Source organism: Patella vulgata, chromosome 4 (assembly GCF_932274485.2).
Source record: "Patella vulgata chromosome 4, xgPatVulg1.2, whole genome shotgun sequence".
In the NCBI taxonomy this organism is placed as follows: Eukaryota; Metazoa; Mollusca; class Gastropoda; family Patellidae; genus Patella; species Patella vulgata.
The window spans coordinates 71,054,241-71,069,131 of NC_065882.2; the positions used below are offsets into that span (position 1 = coordinate 71,054,241).

General features: G+C 38.6%; 1 long non-coding RNA gene across 1 annotated transcript; it reads left to right on the forward strand.

The window, feature by feature from the left end:
- Nucleotides 1-8,466: 8,466 nt before the first annotated feature.
- Nucleotides 8,467-13,933, forward strand: LOC126818328 (uncharacterized). Its single transcript, XR_007679203.2, has 2 exons — nucleotides 8,467-8,599; nucleotides 10,911-13,933. It is a non-coding gene; the product is annotated as an uncharacterized LOC126818328 (long non-coding RNA).
- Nucleotides 13,934-14,891: the final 958 nt, after the last annotated feature.

A 14,891-nucleotide genomic window follows, 5' to 3' on the forward strand; every position in this document is an offset into this window, starting at 1 on the left:
TGTTTCCAGATTGTATAGTTTAATGTTAACTCACACCTTTCGATCGATCAGTTAGGGCTAAAAGCTAAGGACCATTGCAGATTTCGTCATAGGTGACGAGATGTACAAAGGGTGAGGACTATATAGGACTAACCCTCACCCTAGCGTACAATCTTGTCAACAATCGCGTGTCCTAACCCTAAGCACATCTCGTGACCAATCTAATTAAAATATAGATCTATATTTCGTTTCGTATTTTATACTTTCGATGGCCTACAAGTTATAGCGGGAGTTCACGGTCTATGACGTCAGGTACCAAGCAAGCGACATTTGACCCGATTACGTCAGTCATTCTATTAACTAATTAGCGACCGCCATGTATTTTTTTTTTATCTACTTTTGCTTTGTTTTCATTTCTATTGCCGCTAGTGTCTACCCACAGTTCCGCGCAAAAAAGGTCAAACGCTCCAGATCCAAGTGTAGTAAAGACAAGTAAAATCGAAATTTTGAACTATAAAAACGAAACGAAATTGGATCTGTGTTTTAATCAGATTGTCTCGTGTGGCGAAATCTGCTATGGGCCTTAGGTTTTAGCCTTTACCCCTGTCGATCACAATTATTTTACCAATGTTTTTACCCAAATTGATCCACATCGAATTTACGACCTACAAGCGTTTAATTTCACGTGTACGCTAACGTGCAGACGGGACCTCTGCCCACTAAAACGACTAGGTGGAGCTTCTTGCAGTTGCATGCCCCCCCCCCCCACCAATGCACCACAGTAGAAACATAGCTCGACAATCCCAAAGAAGAACGTCTTTGGCCAATGCCGTGATTCAACCCGGGAACTCCATAGCTAGTTAGCCAGCGCCTATTCATCAAGCCGCCATGACTGCTAAAAATCGCTTCTATCAAGGACAAATAAAGGAACATAACCAAATAATATTAAATATATTTTTTGATTTGTTACTTTTCAAATATATCCCTTTTCTTTTTGTGTCAGTTACTAATATAATAGTAATAAAACAAAATGTTGCCATGCAAGATACGCCCACATTGTGGAATAAATGTACAGACAAAGTACAGTTTAATCGGAGTGGGGCCCTGGACCTGACTAGAATCGCGCGGCCTCTAACGCGACGAAAAGATTATTTCATATCCTTTTGAATGGCACGCATGTGTAACACAAAATTAAACGGTCTGTAATACAAGAATAATCACATAATATGTGATCACATACGAAATCTATTCAGTCCCGAATGGCATACAATGACGACGGGGAACTATTTATAACAAATGAAATCCCCGATAACCGAGAAGGTTGAGGAATAGTACAGTTTCCGCCCTCGCGCCGCTAGATGGATTTAATTTTATTTTTTTCTCTTTTTTCCCTGAACCGCGGGGCCCTGGGCCTGGGCCCCTCAAGCCCATGCCTAAGCTGGGCTATGTACAGAGAATAAGGTAAATCAATACGGCTCATTCTCTCGTTGTCCTGATTCTTCACATCGAATTAGAAAAAAAATCTGTTAAAGTCTTAGGAACGGAATGTCACAGAACGGTTCATCCCCTCATGACCACAATGCTACACACCAAATTTGAAATAGGGGCCACGATGACTCGGTGGGTAAGACTTTGGCCCGCTAACCTAGAGGTCCCGTGTTCGATCTCCGCGATGACCTATTAAGTTCATCGGGATTTTCCAGCGTGGCCCCCCTTGTCAGTGGTGCAGGACCGAGGGTCTGGCAAGGGACAGCGTATAGTCATTCGGATTGTACGAAAAACCAAGGTCCCGTATACACATTGGCTTTCCGTTAAAGATCCCTTGGCAGTTGGAATTTGATATAAGAGTAGGCCGTAGTGCCGCAAAAGTTCCCCGATAGCGTATGGTCGTCTTCATTAGCCAGTTGGAGCAAAACACTAGGACGTTAAATCACATTTCATTTCATTTCATTTCCAAATCTAAAATTAATCCAATAAAAACTGTTGCCTCTCTCTCTTCAGTAGGTTTTCGGGAAATGACGTAACTCCGGAACGGAAGTTTGCAATATAAGCTCAATATCGATAGGGTTCTTCTTTTGATGAACCAAATGCTTCACATTAAATCTGAAAAAAAAAACATCTGTTACAAACTGTTGCCTCCATTGTATTCACAAGGTTTTCGAAGAAGGGGGCATAATTCTGGAACGAAAGGTTGCGGAACGCTGTTTATCAATATGGTTCGTCCCCTTATGGTCCCGAAAATATAGCCTGTACTGCATCCACAAAGTTTTGGGGAAAAATCCGATTCGATGCGTATTAAAATCAGACTCATCCGAGATCTGTGATCCTTAACACATATGTTCAGTTTTATCTGAATCGGTGAAAAATAGTGGCCTCTGAAAGCCTACAACATTTATACATATTTCACGATTTTCGTAAAAGGCAGGGCTATAGCTCATGCACGGAATGTCCGATGCGTACTAAAATCGAGCTCATTTAAGTACGTTCGATCATTAACATATATTTTAAGTTTTATCTAAATCATATGGCATAGGGCATAACTTGTGCACGGGATTCCGATGCGCCAAGGCAAAGGATCCACAAAATTGGTACGTATTTCACATTTTAAGTAAACGCCAGGGGCCATAACTCTGGCACGGAATTTCCGATCAGTACCAATATTAAACCCATCTTATAAGTTTCGTCTAAATCTGAAAAAATGAGGCCTCTAGAGGGTCCACGACCTTGGTATACGTTTTACATGCTTTTCCGCTATTCGCGTAATGGGGAGCGGAAATTTTGACAGGAGGTTTCGGTCCGATGTTCAAGATATTCGTACTCTACGTGCCAATATCGAAACATATAGAATTGAATTGAATTATATTCATTTAGGATGACACATTGCCCTTGCCCACTGTTTTGATACCCAACACGAAATCCAGCGTTAGTAACCCAAATGAACTGTTTTGATATCCCACAATACATTCTGAAACATACAGAAGCGATAAATAGGCTATTTCGTCTCATTTTGACATTTCATTTGGATTAGCGGAGCCAGTGAAATCGGTAACCTCTCCTTCCATTAAATAAAACAGAAAATCTTTATTTAACCTTTGTGTGTATATATGAAAAAAAAAACCGACTAGGACCGCATAACAAAACAATATCTAATGTTTGAATATGATGGCCGTTCAAGGCAAAGATCTATTCTCAGAGTAGATTGTTCTGTGTGCAGAATCGTAATGCACACGTGGCCATTTGGTCCCAAAATATTATTGTATTTACGTTAAACTCCATTGATCTGCGGGGGGGTGGATGGCTGAATGGTTAGCATGCGCGCGCTGTATCATAAAGTCTGTCATTGAGTCGACTGGCGTGGTTTCGAATCCCCGGTTGTACGTGGCAAGGAGTAGGGTTGCCTGTCCAGCCTCGTGGGTTTTCTCCGGGTCCTCCGGTTTCCTCCCACTGCTAAAGACCCCTACGCGCAAGCGAATTATTGAAATAAAATTAAACAACCATATGTTAGTCCCGAAATGACCTAGTTTGTGTCGAGTGGACGTTAAACCCCATTTCTCTCTCTCTCTCCATTCTTCCTACTTTGACCTTCCTGTGTTTCCATACTTGCTTTAAGTTCGCGTAGGGTCAAAATGTAGGCTTGTTTTGTTTTGTATAGTTATTTGTAAAGGTGATAAATGCCCGAGTGAGCTGTAACAGTTGGCACTTCATGACTTGACAGTACATGAAGACTAGAAGGTTTATAACATAAATTATTAGTACACTAAGGAGATATATGATGTAATGGGTTAAAAATGAGAACGCGGGTATTTGTTTATACGAGTTAGTTGTCCTGTACTTTAGCAGATCCGACCAAGAGGACTGTCCTATTTAACACGTAAGTTTAATTTTATTCTGTAATTCTGTAGATTAAACATACTCTATGCAAGAGCAAAATCTGCCTATTACAGGCCTTTCTTTAGGCCTGAAATGTTATATAAACTATTAAAGATACATTATGGGAGATAAGATAAAGAGATGGCAGTTCTCGCTATAATAGTTAAAAACTAGATAGTGTAAAGGTTATTTGCTGAAAATTTCAGTCAAATTGATCCACTATGAGGCGAGAAAGAAGCGGATGAAATTTTTGCATAGTCTCGGTCATCATTACTCAAATCATTAATTTAAACAGCATAGTCTCGATTATCCACTTTTTCTGATTTAATTATCTTTGGCCGTTAGCGGCATATAGGAATCTAATCCAGCCTACATCGAAGGCTAGCCTTGACATCGAGAGTTTATTATGGTCTGGATAAGTTAATTAATGTCTAATTGATAATTTAGATAACATTTCAGGCCTAAAGAAAGACTTGTAATAAGCAGATTTTGCTCTTGCATAATGCATGTTTAATTAGACATTTATTAACAAAACAAGACCATAATCGACTCTCGATGGCATCGGATACTCGAGATTTTAACTAGATTAAAACTGTTCGCCATTTAAAAATTTAATTTAAAAATGGGAAAGCGAGGCTAAGTCCCGATTATACCAGTGCCCTGGTTACCACTGTTCACACATCTTGTCAAAAATACAAACAATGATAACTTGGCTGTGAATCAAATAATTTGAATGAAATTTTCAATATTTTCTTTTTTCATCATCTATTTTTGAATTATTATAGCAAGAATGACCAACTCTTTATTAAACTCTTAACTAATGTATCTTTAACATTAATGATGCAAGAAAAAAGAAAATATAGGTTTGCAACATAGGCGGATATTAGTCGACGCGAGAACATTTTGGTAAAAACTGGCTGTAAATGGTGCTTACTATGACTGTAGCCTAATTCATACGCGTAATAATAATATGTATTTTTAGAGTTCTTTTATTTGATGGGTGTATCAAGAATACTATGTGTATAAATATATAAAGGTATGCAAGTTGCTGCTGTTAATGCACGTTCACTGGGGCTATTTTGTAATCATATTAGAAATTGTTAATTTTGCTTGAGGAGGGAGGGAAATGGGGCTTCACATCCACCCGACACAAACTAGGTCATTTCGGGACTAACATATGGTTTAATTTTATTTCAATATTTCGCTTGCGCGTAGGGGTCTTTAGCAGTGGGGGGAAACCGGAGGACCCCGAGAAGACCCACGAGGTTGGACAGGCGACCCTACTCCTTGTCACGTACAACCGGGGAATCGAAACCACGCCAGTTGACTCAATGACAGACTTTATGATACAACGCGCACGCGCTAACCATTCAGCCATCCAACCCCCCTAATTTTGGTTGAACATTCACAGAAGTATATTTTTAATTCATATTTTTTCAGAGCCCATTTCTGGTAGTGTGGGACACCCGTCATATACATGATCTTATATAATGGAGCGAACAGTAACGTTATATTTACTCCTGAATTTGATTATCTCCCTTATACGAATTCAATATGAACATAATAGAGGCATAATGTTTATTTTGTTTCATTAAGAAAATTTTAAAGTTTACAAGCGCCTGAAGCGCCTGTGCGCACTATGTTACTTCTCATAATGAAATCTTCAGCTCCACCGAAGTATTTATTTTAAAACGTGTAATAGGGCGTCGGATAATTATTTGGGTTCTCAGAGTCTTCGACATACAATTAACCATTTTGTTTCACTTAAATATATCTGGCATTTCTCTTTCAATTTATTTTTTCAGGTGATGAGTTAAATCAAATCTAAAACTTTAAATGGAGAGTATTTACCGGAAGTTGGCGATATGTTGGCGAGTGACAGTGGCTGTGATTTTTTTGTTCGGTCAAGTGATATTCTTGGCTGTTTCGTGGCTTTTTCCACCGATTAGACGATCCGCCGAAAAACGTATATCAAAATTCCTGGGCAGAGATCCCGATGTTTCAAAATACATTTATTATGACGGCTTTAGGTCTTTGTCTCAGCTTAAAACTCAATACCGAGGCTATATTTTAGATGCTTTTAAGACAGCCGAAAAAAACAAAATGTGCCCCAACACTGTCATCGTGTCATCAGACGGTTTGAAGAAGCACTTTCTGTTGGATTACATGAGAAAAGGGCGACCACTGGTGTTGAACTTTGGTAGTTGCACCTGACCCCCGTTTATGGTAGAGTTACGGAAATTCAATGAATTAGTACGAGACTTTACCAAGTATGTTGACTTTTTAACAATTTACATTGAAGAAGCTCATCCTATTGATGGCTGGCGACTTTCTACAGATCCAAAACTTGAATACAAGCAACACGTGACTTTGAAAGATCGGGTAACAGCTGCAGGTCTTCTTTTGGATGCTGGGATCGAATCCCCGGTTGTCCTAGATAACATGGAAAACGAGGCTAATATAGCTTACGGCGGTTTCCCGGAGAGGCTCTATATTATTTTAGACGGTGTTATTCTCTATCAGGGGAAATGGGGACCAGTTAAATACAGCGTCGATGAAGTACGAACCTGGCTGACGAAATATAAGGGATAATAAAAATAGAAAAAAATACTGACATTACTTGAGATTTTTAACATGCGCGTTTTTTTTTAGATAGAAGTTTGTTGAAATTCTGAGACGCTTTTTATTAATTATGTATGTAACTAATGCTTATATTTGGCTGCTATTCCGACCTCAATTTATTTACATATTTACAGATAATACAAAAATGCAACAAAAATAAAAATACAAAAAATATAAAAACCCCTGGCGAATTCAGATCCCGGGCGAAGCTCATATTCCTGAAGCAATGGCCCGAGAAATCCCTCTCTGTCCATTGCTGGATTGGCTTTTGATACTTGAGCTTTTAAGGGAGTGTGTCTATTCTTCCCGTTCAATCAAATTTATCCCAAGTACAGCAACACGACAGCGCTTCGTTTAATCTGGGGTCTTCCCTAAAACTTTGGACAGTGATTTAAGCTATTAAAAGCGGAGAAGGTCTTGTTCGTCTACATACAATACTTTTTACATTGTATCTGTTTCGATAGCCTCGTTTGTCACACAATTAGTTTTTTCTGCAATATTCTGCTATGCATATTCGTGAGCCATGACGTTATGTAAACATATTTGGTCCAATTTGGGGCTTTGTTTAATGCGTAATTATATTGTTACGCAGTTAGCGATTGGTTGTTAATCTGACTATTGACCAGTCATAATTTGGAACAGAAATCAAACGAAACACTGCGGGGAGTATGGGCGAAGCCACGTATCTTGCTAGTATTACATATACTAGTAGCTGTTTTCCATAATTTCGTGCAAATAGTATTACAATTAGTTGGAGTTCTGTTTCTGGTATTGAAATATCTGTACCATCTAATAATTACTATATTTGAATGAAAATATTGCGATAGCATTTCTATATAGAGAGAGGGAGAGCTTTAGCGTCTATTCCACACAAACTAGGTCATTTCGGGACTAAAGCAGAGAGATGGATGGCAGTTTAAATTTGTTATATAGAAGATATATTTATGACGATATTTTAGTAAAAAACACGAAACTAATTTATCTGATGACGAAATATCATTTATAAATAAATTTATTTACGTTTGTCATCGAGATGGACAGCGTTATCCAATAACAGTTCCTTGATATAACTATTGTACAGATTGTCTCAAACTTGCATTTGGTTTCTTTTTTGTTTTTCAATAAAGATATTTTTACAGAATCTGTTTTAGTCAAGGAAAGTATCAGCATTAATAGCCTATTGCAACAGTACCAACGGCCCCAGAAGCTGATTTCACTACTGTCAGCGGGGTCTAAGAAGGCTTGCCATTTCATTCAGTAAATGCTATCCACTCCATGCATTATTCAACATGCATTATGCAAGAGCTAAATCTGATTATTGCAAGTCTTAATTTAGGCTTCAGATGTTATAGAAATTATAAATTAGATCTTTATTTAAACAACAAGACCAAAATCAACTCTGTAGACCCACCGATGGCTCGGCTACAGCTCGGATTTAAATAGGATTTCACTAATTGATTAAATCAAATAAGGGGTAACCTGATGAAAATACGTCAGTTAGATCGAGGCTAAATGATAGAGTGTACTTAGCGAGGCCGCTGTAAAGCGTTTCCGTATGCCATTGAAAACTTTACTTGATAATCGAGATATGTAGGTGAAGTTAACGCCTGTCAATCAAACGATCGGCGAAGGTGAAGACACATTTCGCTACCATTTCTAGGCAAATATTACAACGATGATAACTATGTTCAGAATAAAGTAATTTGACTGAATTTTTCAATATATTCTTCTTTCATCATCTACTTTTGAACTGTTATAGCAAGAATGGCCAGCTCTCTATAAAAATCTCCCATATAATGTATCTTTCAGTGCCCAGTTGTATTGTGATAAGCAGGTCTGTGGGTATATATATATATCAAAAACAGGACCAAACATCCACAATCAGAGATAATTCGTATTGGCATACTATATTCGCAATTTTCTTTCGAGGAAGGGGGTGGGGGCGCATTTTATTTTCAATAAAATACCATGTCAGTATTGTGCTTCCGTAGATATCTTTAACAATCAAAATAGTTACAGTTTTTACATTCGTGACCTGTTTGTACTCGTCAGTGGGTCTATGGTAAACAGAGCCTAACAAGCATAGTCGAAGATAATTCGTCCTGGTTGTGTTGTACTTAGAAACAAGGTGAGTGTAATTCTTTTATTAATGCCTGTTAATGTCTCCTCGGTACTGTCAGTAGAAGACCTCTTTAACTTCAAGTCGATTGGCCACCTGCTTTCTCCTCCATAACAACAATATATCGTGTTCTATTTCAGCCACTAATTCAGGGTAGCTTTTTTTCAATGTTAACCTGTCCACAAAAAATGCGATGTCAAGGTTTTAACACGAATCAAACAAAAATGAAATTAATTAAGGTTTAACGTCCTACTGTTTTGCATCGACTGGGCTAACGTAGACAGGTATAGAGTATGCAGTGAGGAAGATTTTGCCCGAACAGCGGCACTACGACCTACTTTTATACCGAATTTCAACCGTCAAAGGTTTTTTTACTGGCACGCCAATGTGTACACGGGACCTCGGGTTTTTGTCCCATCCGAACGAGTATACGTTCTACCTTGCCAGGCCCTCTGTCCTGCACCTGTGACAAGGGGGAACCACGCCGAAAAATCGAGATGAGGTTTATAGGTCAACACCGGGGTCGAACACGGGACATCCAGGTTTATGGAAGACCAAATGGGACAGTATTCATGATTCTTGTTTCTACATTCCAGTTTGAACATTTTAGACACGAACGCAACATTCTAAACTAATGATTCTTGTTTCTATATTCTTATGTCAATATTTTATGCACAAAATCAACATTTTAAACAAAAAATTGACTTTATGTTTCATTTTCGGCGTTTTATCTGTAACTTTTATTTTAATCATTAAATATTAAAATTAAAAAAATAATTTCTTAATTTTACACGACAAAGAAATCAATTCATTGGTTTCTGAAAGTTTCTAAAAAAAATCTGGAATTTGAACTCTTATGAAAATATTTTCTACGTTTCAAAAAGTCTTGAAGTTAAAGTCTTGAAATGAAAATGTCCAGAAAAATATAATGAATTATCAACATTATTACACCATACAGGTTAGCGAGTCAACGTCTTACACAATGAGCTACCGCGGCTCCACGAAATAAACAAATACAACAACAACAAAACCAAAACACCGATGAATATCGCTCCTACGCCCCTGAAATATTTATTCTGCCATGAAATTGTTCGAATTATAATTCACTTTCTAGAACACCAAGTAAGGCTCTGGTGCATGGTGTCTATACTACTTTATCCAATTCTATATAAAGTATGTCAGTTACATCTGAAAACAACCATATACCCGAGCTTTATCTCTACCATATACATAATATATATATTAGCCATTGTAACCTACATACACTAATCAAATAAACATTGGTTAAAAGTACATGGTTAGTTGTGTATGTAACCTAATAACTTTATTCTCTTCGATTTCCTTTGACACGCGTACACCATTAAAGGCGCAGCGAACAGGGAGGCGTTTATTTTGTTTAAAAGGTCAACTTTTTCCTCTGTAGTTTAACACTGAAAAAAACGACGTCACTCTTTACGTCCTGCGTCGATCTTTACAAAGGAGCTGCACGCGCGAAGTGGCTGAAATACAACAGGGTAACAACAATTTTTCTCCATCATCTTTACTGATCAAAAATTATTTTATAAATGTAAAATCAATATCCATAAACACTGACAAGTTGTGATCAGTATCTCTATATTTGGTCGATATTTTTCTAAGGGGCCTGTTTTATTATCCTGCATCGATAGTATTTCGGTTGAGGGATATCGAAATGGACTAATTGCATCCTGTTTTTTTTTTATCTGACCGACAACTGTACTCTTTCACGTTATCGTATTTTCTGTTTTAAATAGATTTCATCTGAAAACGGGTTCCAAATAGATACGTAACAGACGATGTTTTCACTCGAATGATTGCGTTTGTGATCCAGGGCCTTGAAAACACTATAATATAGTCTAAGTTGTTATTTCTCAAGACCATTTACAGAACTTAAAAGCATACATACTGCGGAAGTCTGTGCTCTTGATGAACGCATGTAACTGAATTTAAAACCATACATACTGCGGACGCCTGTACTCCTGGTGTGCGTATGTAACAAAACTTAAAAGCAAACAGAGCATTCAAATAATGAGTCCTGGTGGGGTATGTTTTATTATCTGGAAAACAATCTTCTAGTGGGTATGGGTTTTAATATGGTGAGGCCATGCCTGCACTTACTACATTGATAACAATTTGGGGTACTTTTTCAAACTTTTATCGAACAGGACCTTAAAGCACCCCTCGTAGACTAAGGTTATCACCATTTATTTTAACAGTGGTATGCGGTACAAGTAATATAAATGACAGGCAAATAATGGTATCTGTGGCAGTTTAAAAACTCTTACCGTTTTGTACATTTCAGATGAGATAACTCTGAATAAACATGGAGTCCATTATCAGAATTGCGAAACGCTGTTGGAAGATTGCAGCTTTCATTTTTCGTATGGTCTTCCTTGTTATCGTTACGGCACTGGTATGGTTAATTCCTCCATTGGGGAGAATGATAAATCGTAAAATGAGCCACAATGTGGAAGGCAGTCGAGTGAAAAGAGGAGATTTTGAAAGTTCAATGTTTTCTTGGGGAATGCTTACGCATATTTTCCGTGCCAGTTATCTAGACGCCTTCAAAACGACTGAACTTCATGGAAAGGCGACAAATACGACAGTATATTCATCAGATGGACTGAAGAAACACTTCCTGTTTGATTACATGAAAAAGGGTCGACCTCTGGTGTTGAACTTTGGTAGTTGTACCTGACCCCCGTTTATGGTAGAGTTACGGAATTTCAACGAATTAGTACGTAACTTTTCCAAGGAAGCAGATTTTTTGACGATTTATATCGAAGAAGCCCACCCAAATGATGAATGGCGATTTGATAACAACTATGACATTTACCAGCACGTGACATTAGAAGACCGAGTCAAGGCTGCAAGGAATTTACTGGAAGCTGGTGTGGAATCCCCCGTCGTTTTGGACAACGTTAAAAACGAGTCAAGTGTAGTATATGGTGGCTTACCAGAGCGATTGTATATTATTTTGGACAGTGTTATTGTATATGAAGGAGGTCCGGGTCCTTTTGGGTACCATATTAATGAGGTGGAAGACTGGTTGACGAAATACAAGGGAGAAGAAAGTAATGTCCGTGCATAGTTATTGTTACTAGGGGTTACTGATGTTTATTAATAGACGTACTCCCGAATGACGTCAACTGGGTTTTTTTCCAAATTGAAAGTCACGTGACGTGGTACAAACACCGAATCTCGTTATTGCTATTGCACTACGCGCGGCCCCTTTCTTTCAAGTTTAGACTAACAAGTGGCGGCGCCAGCCGTCAGTGATTGGAGGGGCAAAGCTGGGGCAAAGTCCAAGGTTACGGGGGCAAAGGCACGAGCTTCAACTAGGGGTAGGGGGCCTCCCCCAGAAAGTTTTGAAAAACAGGTTGCCGGAAATGCAGCCTGGCAGTATTTCAGACACTGATCGATGAGGGAAAGTGTCAAACGAACGGACTTGCGAATCACGACGAAGCCCACTCACGAGCGTCAAAGTAGGGAGTCCCCCCCCCCCAGAAAATTTTGAAAAATAGACTGCCGGAAATGCTGTCTTACAGCATTCCCAGGGACCGATCGTCGAGATAAATAGATCTGACCAGATACCGTTCGTCGCCTGATCACTATATAGTTTATCCGACTAGAGAACAAAATGTCAAACGAACGGACTTGCGAACCTCAACGAATTCCCCTTGTGAGCGCCAAAGTAGCGAGTCCATTGGGGACCTCGCCAAGAAAATTTTGAAAAATAGACTGTCGGAAATGCTCTACAACATGCAAGTTTATGACTGAGTGGGGATGTGGGATTTATTCACCGTAGAAGGTATTGATTACCGAAACGTATCACGAATACTTTTTTTTTATTTTCTAAAATTATTGGGGGGGGGGGGCAAACAGAGGGCAGACCAGATTAATGGGGGGGCAAATGCACCCCCTTGCCCCCCCCCCCCCTGGCGCCTCCACTGAGACTAACGAATAACGAAAATTAGTAATTATGCCTACTAAATGATGTTTGAGGGGGGCACTGTTTCAAGTTCCCCCACGAATATCGTTTAGTCGGCGTAGTTACCAACTTACGTTTTTCATTAGTCTTAGTATACTTGAAACTGACCGTAATAGCCTACAATCAAAAGCGAACGGTGGTGTTTGTTCCCTTTACTATGGAAGCCTATAACTACCATTCATAATTTCTACTTTTCGCCTCTTCAAAACACGAAAGTCGAAAAGTCGAAGTTACGACAAAATGCCCCGGTTGTACGTGACAAGGAGTAGGGTCGCCTGTCCAACCTCGTGGGTTTTCTCCGGGTTCTCCGGTTTCCTCCCACTGCTAAAGACCCCTACACGCAAGCGAATTATTGAAATAAAATTAAAAACCATATGTTAGTCCCGAAATGACCTAGTTTGTGTCGAATGGACGTTAAACCCCATCTCTCTCTCTCTCTCTACGACAAAATGTGAGGCGACAACACGCTATACAAGCCAAAATCAACTCGAAAATAGAAAATTAAGAAATAACACACAGCGATAATAGAAATTAGGAGAAAACGAGGGGCGCTATTATACAAGCCAAAATGCAAGTCGAAAATAAGAAATTAGGAAAAAAACGAGGGGCACTATTATCGCTGTGTGTTATTTCTTAATTTCCTATTTTCGAGTTGATTTTGGCTTGTATAGCGTGTTGTCGCCTCACATTTTGTCGTAACTTCTACTTTTCGACTTTCGTGTTTTGAAGAGACGTAAAGTAGAAATTATGAATGGTAGTTATAGGCTTCGATACTTTACCCCACTTTGACGTCATTCCGAAGTAGGTTTGTTGTGTACAAGATACTGTATATTTAGACATTTTAGCAAAACGGATATTTTGTATGCATTATATTGTTTTGTATGTATTATAATCTTCGTAGCCGAATATTTACAATTTTTTTCGTGGCGGAGACATTACAATGTGGAAATTGTATAAAAGTTATATAGTAGATATATTAATGAAGGTATTTTAGTAAAAACACGAAACTAATTTATCTGATGACGTCATAATATCTATATATATATATAAGTGTTATAGAATAACTCACTTGTTCAGTGTCCAAGTTAAATTTAAGTAGTGCTTTTTCTAACACCTTATAATGTGTAAATTGATAAATGCGAATTGTATAACTTTTATATAGTAGATATATTTATGAAGATATTTTAGTAAAAATACGAAACTAATTTATTTGATGACGTCATAGCTATATATAAAAGTTATAGAATAACTCACATGTTCAATCTTCAAGTAAAATAAGGTAGGTCAAGACTAAGTAAACAAAACACGAAATAAAAGAATTTTTAACCTTGTAATATTATTATACTTCTTTTTGTTTTCGGAATCGTACAAAAGAAAAAGGGTAAAGCAGGTGGTGGAGCACTGAATATCAACAGAGGTCGTCCTCTCATGTCCGCAGCAATGCTTCACACCAAATTTCAAAAGAGTCTGTTTAAAACTGTAGCCTCTATCGCGTTCACAAGGTTTTCAGCAAAGGGGAGATAACTCTAGAACGGAAAGTCGCGGAACGCTGAATATCGATTGGCTTCTTCTTTTCATGACCACAATGTTTTAAATTTGAAAAAGGTCAGCAAAAAAAAAAACTGTAGCATCTATCGCGTCAACAGGCCCGACGGACAGGGTTACGACAATATACACCCAAACTACATGTGGGCGTATTAAAGGAAACTTTTCGATGGCCGATGCCGTGTTTTAAAATAAAGGCGACGTCGACGTTCTTCCCCATAGCATAACATTGTGAGAGGCGAAGCACGGAGTGGCAGAAACAGATCACCATAGTTTCGTTATGCAGCCAGTTGTAATTGACATACTCACTATATGTCATTGGAGGGGTTAATAAATGGAACGCTCGAGACATTTGTTGCGGGCATAATAAATACTTATATATACCTATTCCCTGATTCGGCTATATACAGCAGCCAAACTAAATCAGCAAATGGAGCCTCTTCACCGGAAGTTCTTGACATATTTGGTATGTTCCGTCGGGTTATATTTATGAAAATAACTTATTTTCTACCGGGGGGTTGGATGGCCGAATGGTTAGCACGTGCGCGCTGCATAATAAGGTCTGTTATTGATTCAACTGGCGTGGTTTCGATTCCCCGGTTGTATGTGACAAAGAGTAGGGTCGCCTGTCCAACCTCATAGGTTTTCTCCGCGTCCTTTAACGCGCAAGCGAATTATTGAAATAAAATTGAGCCATATGTTAGTCCCGAAATGGCCTAGTTTGTGTCTAGTGGACGTTAAACCCCA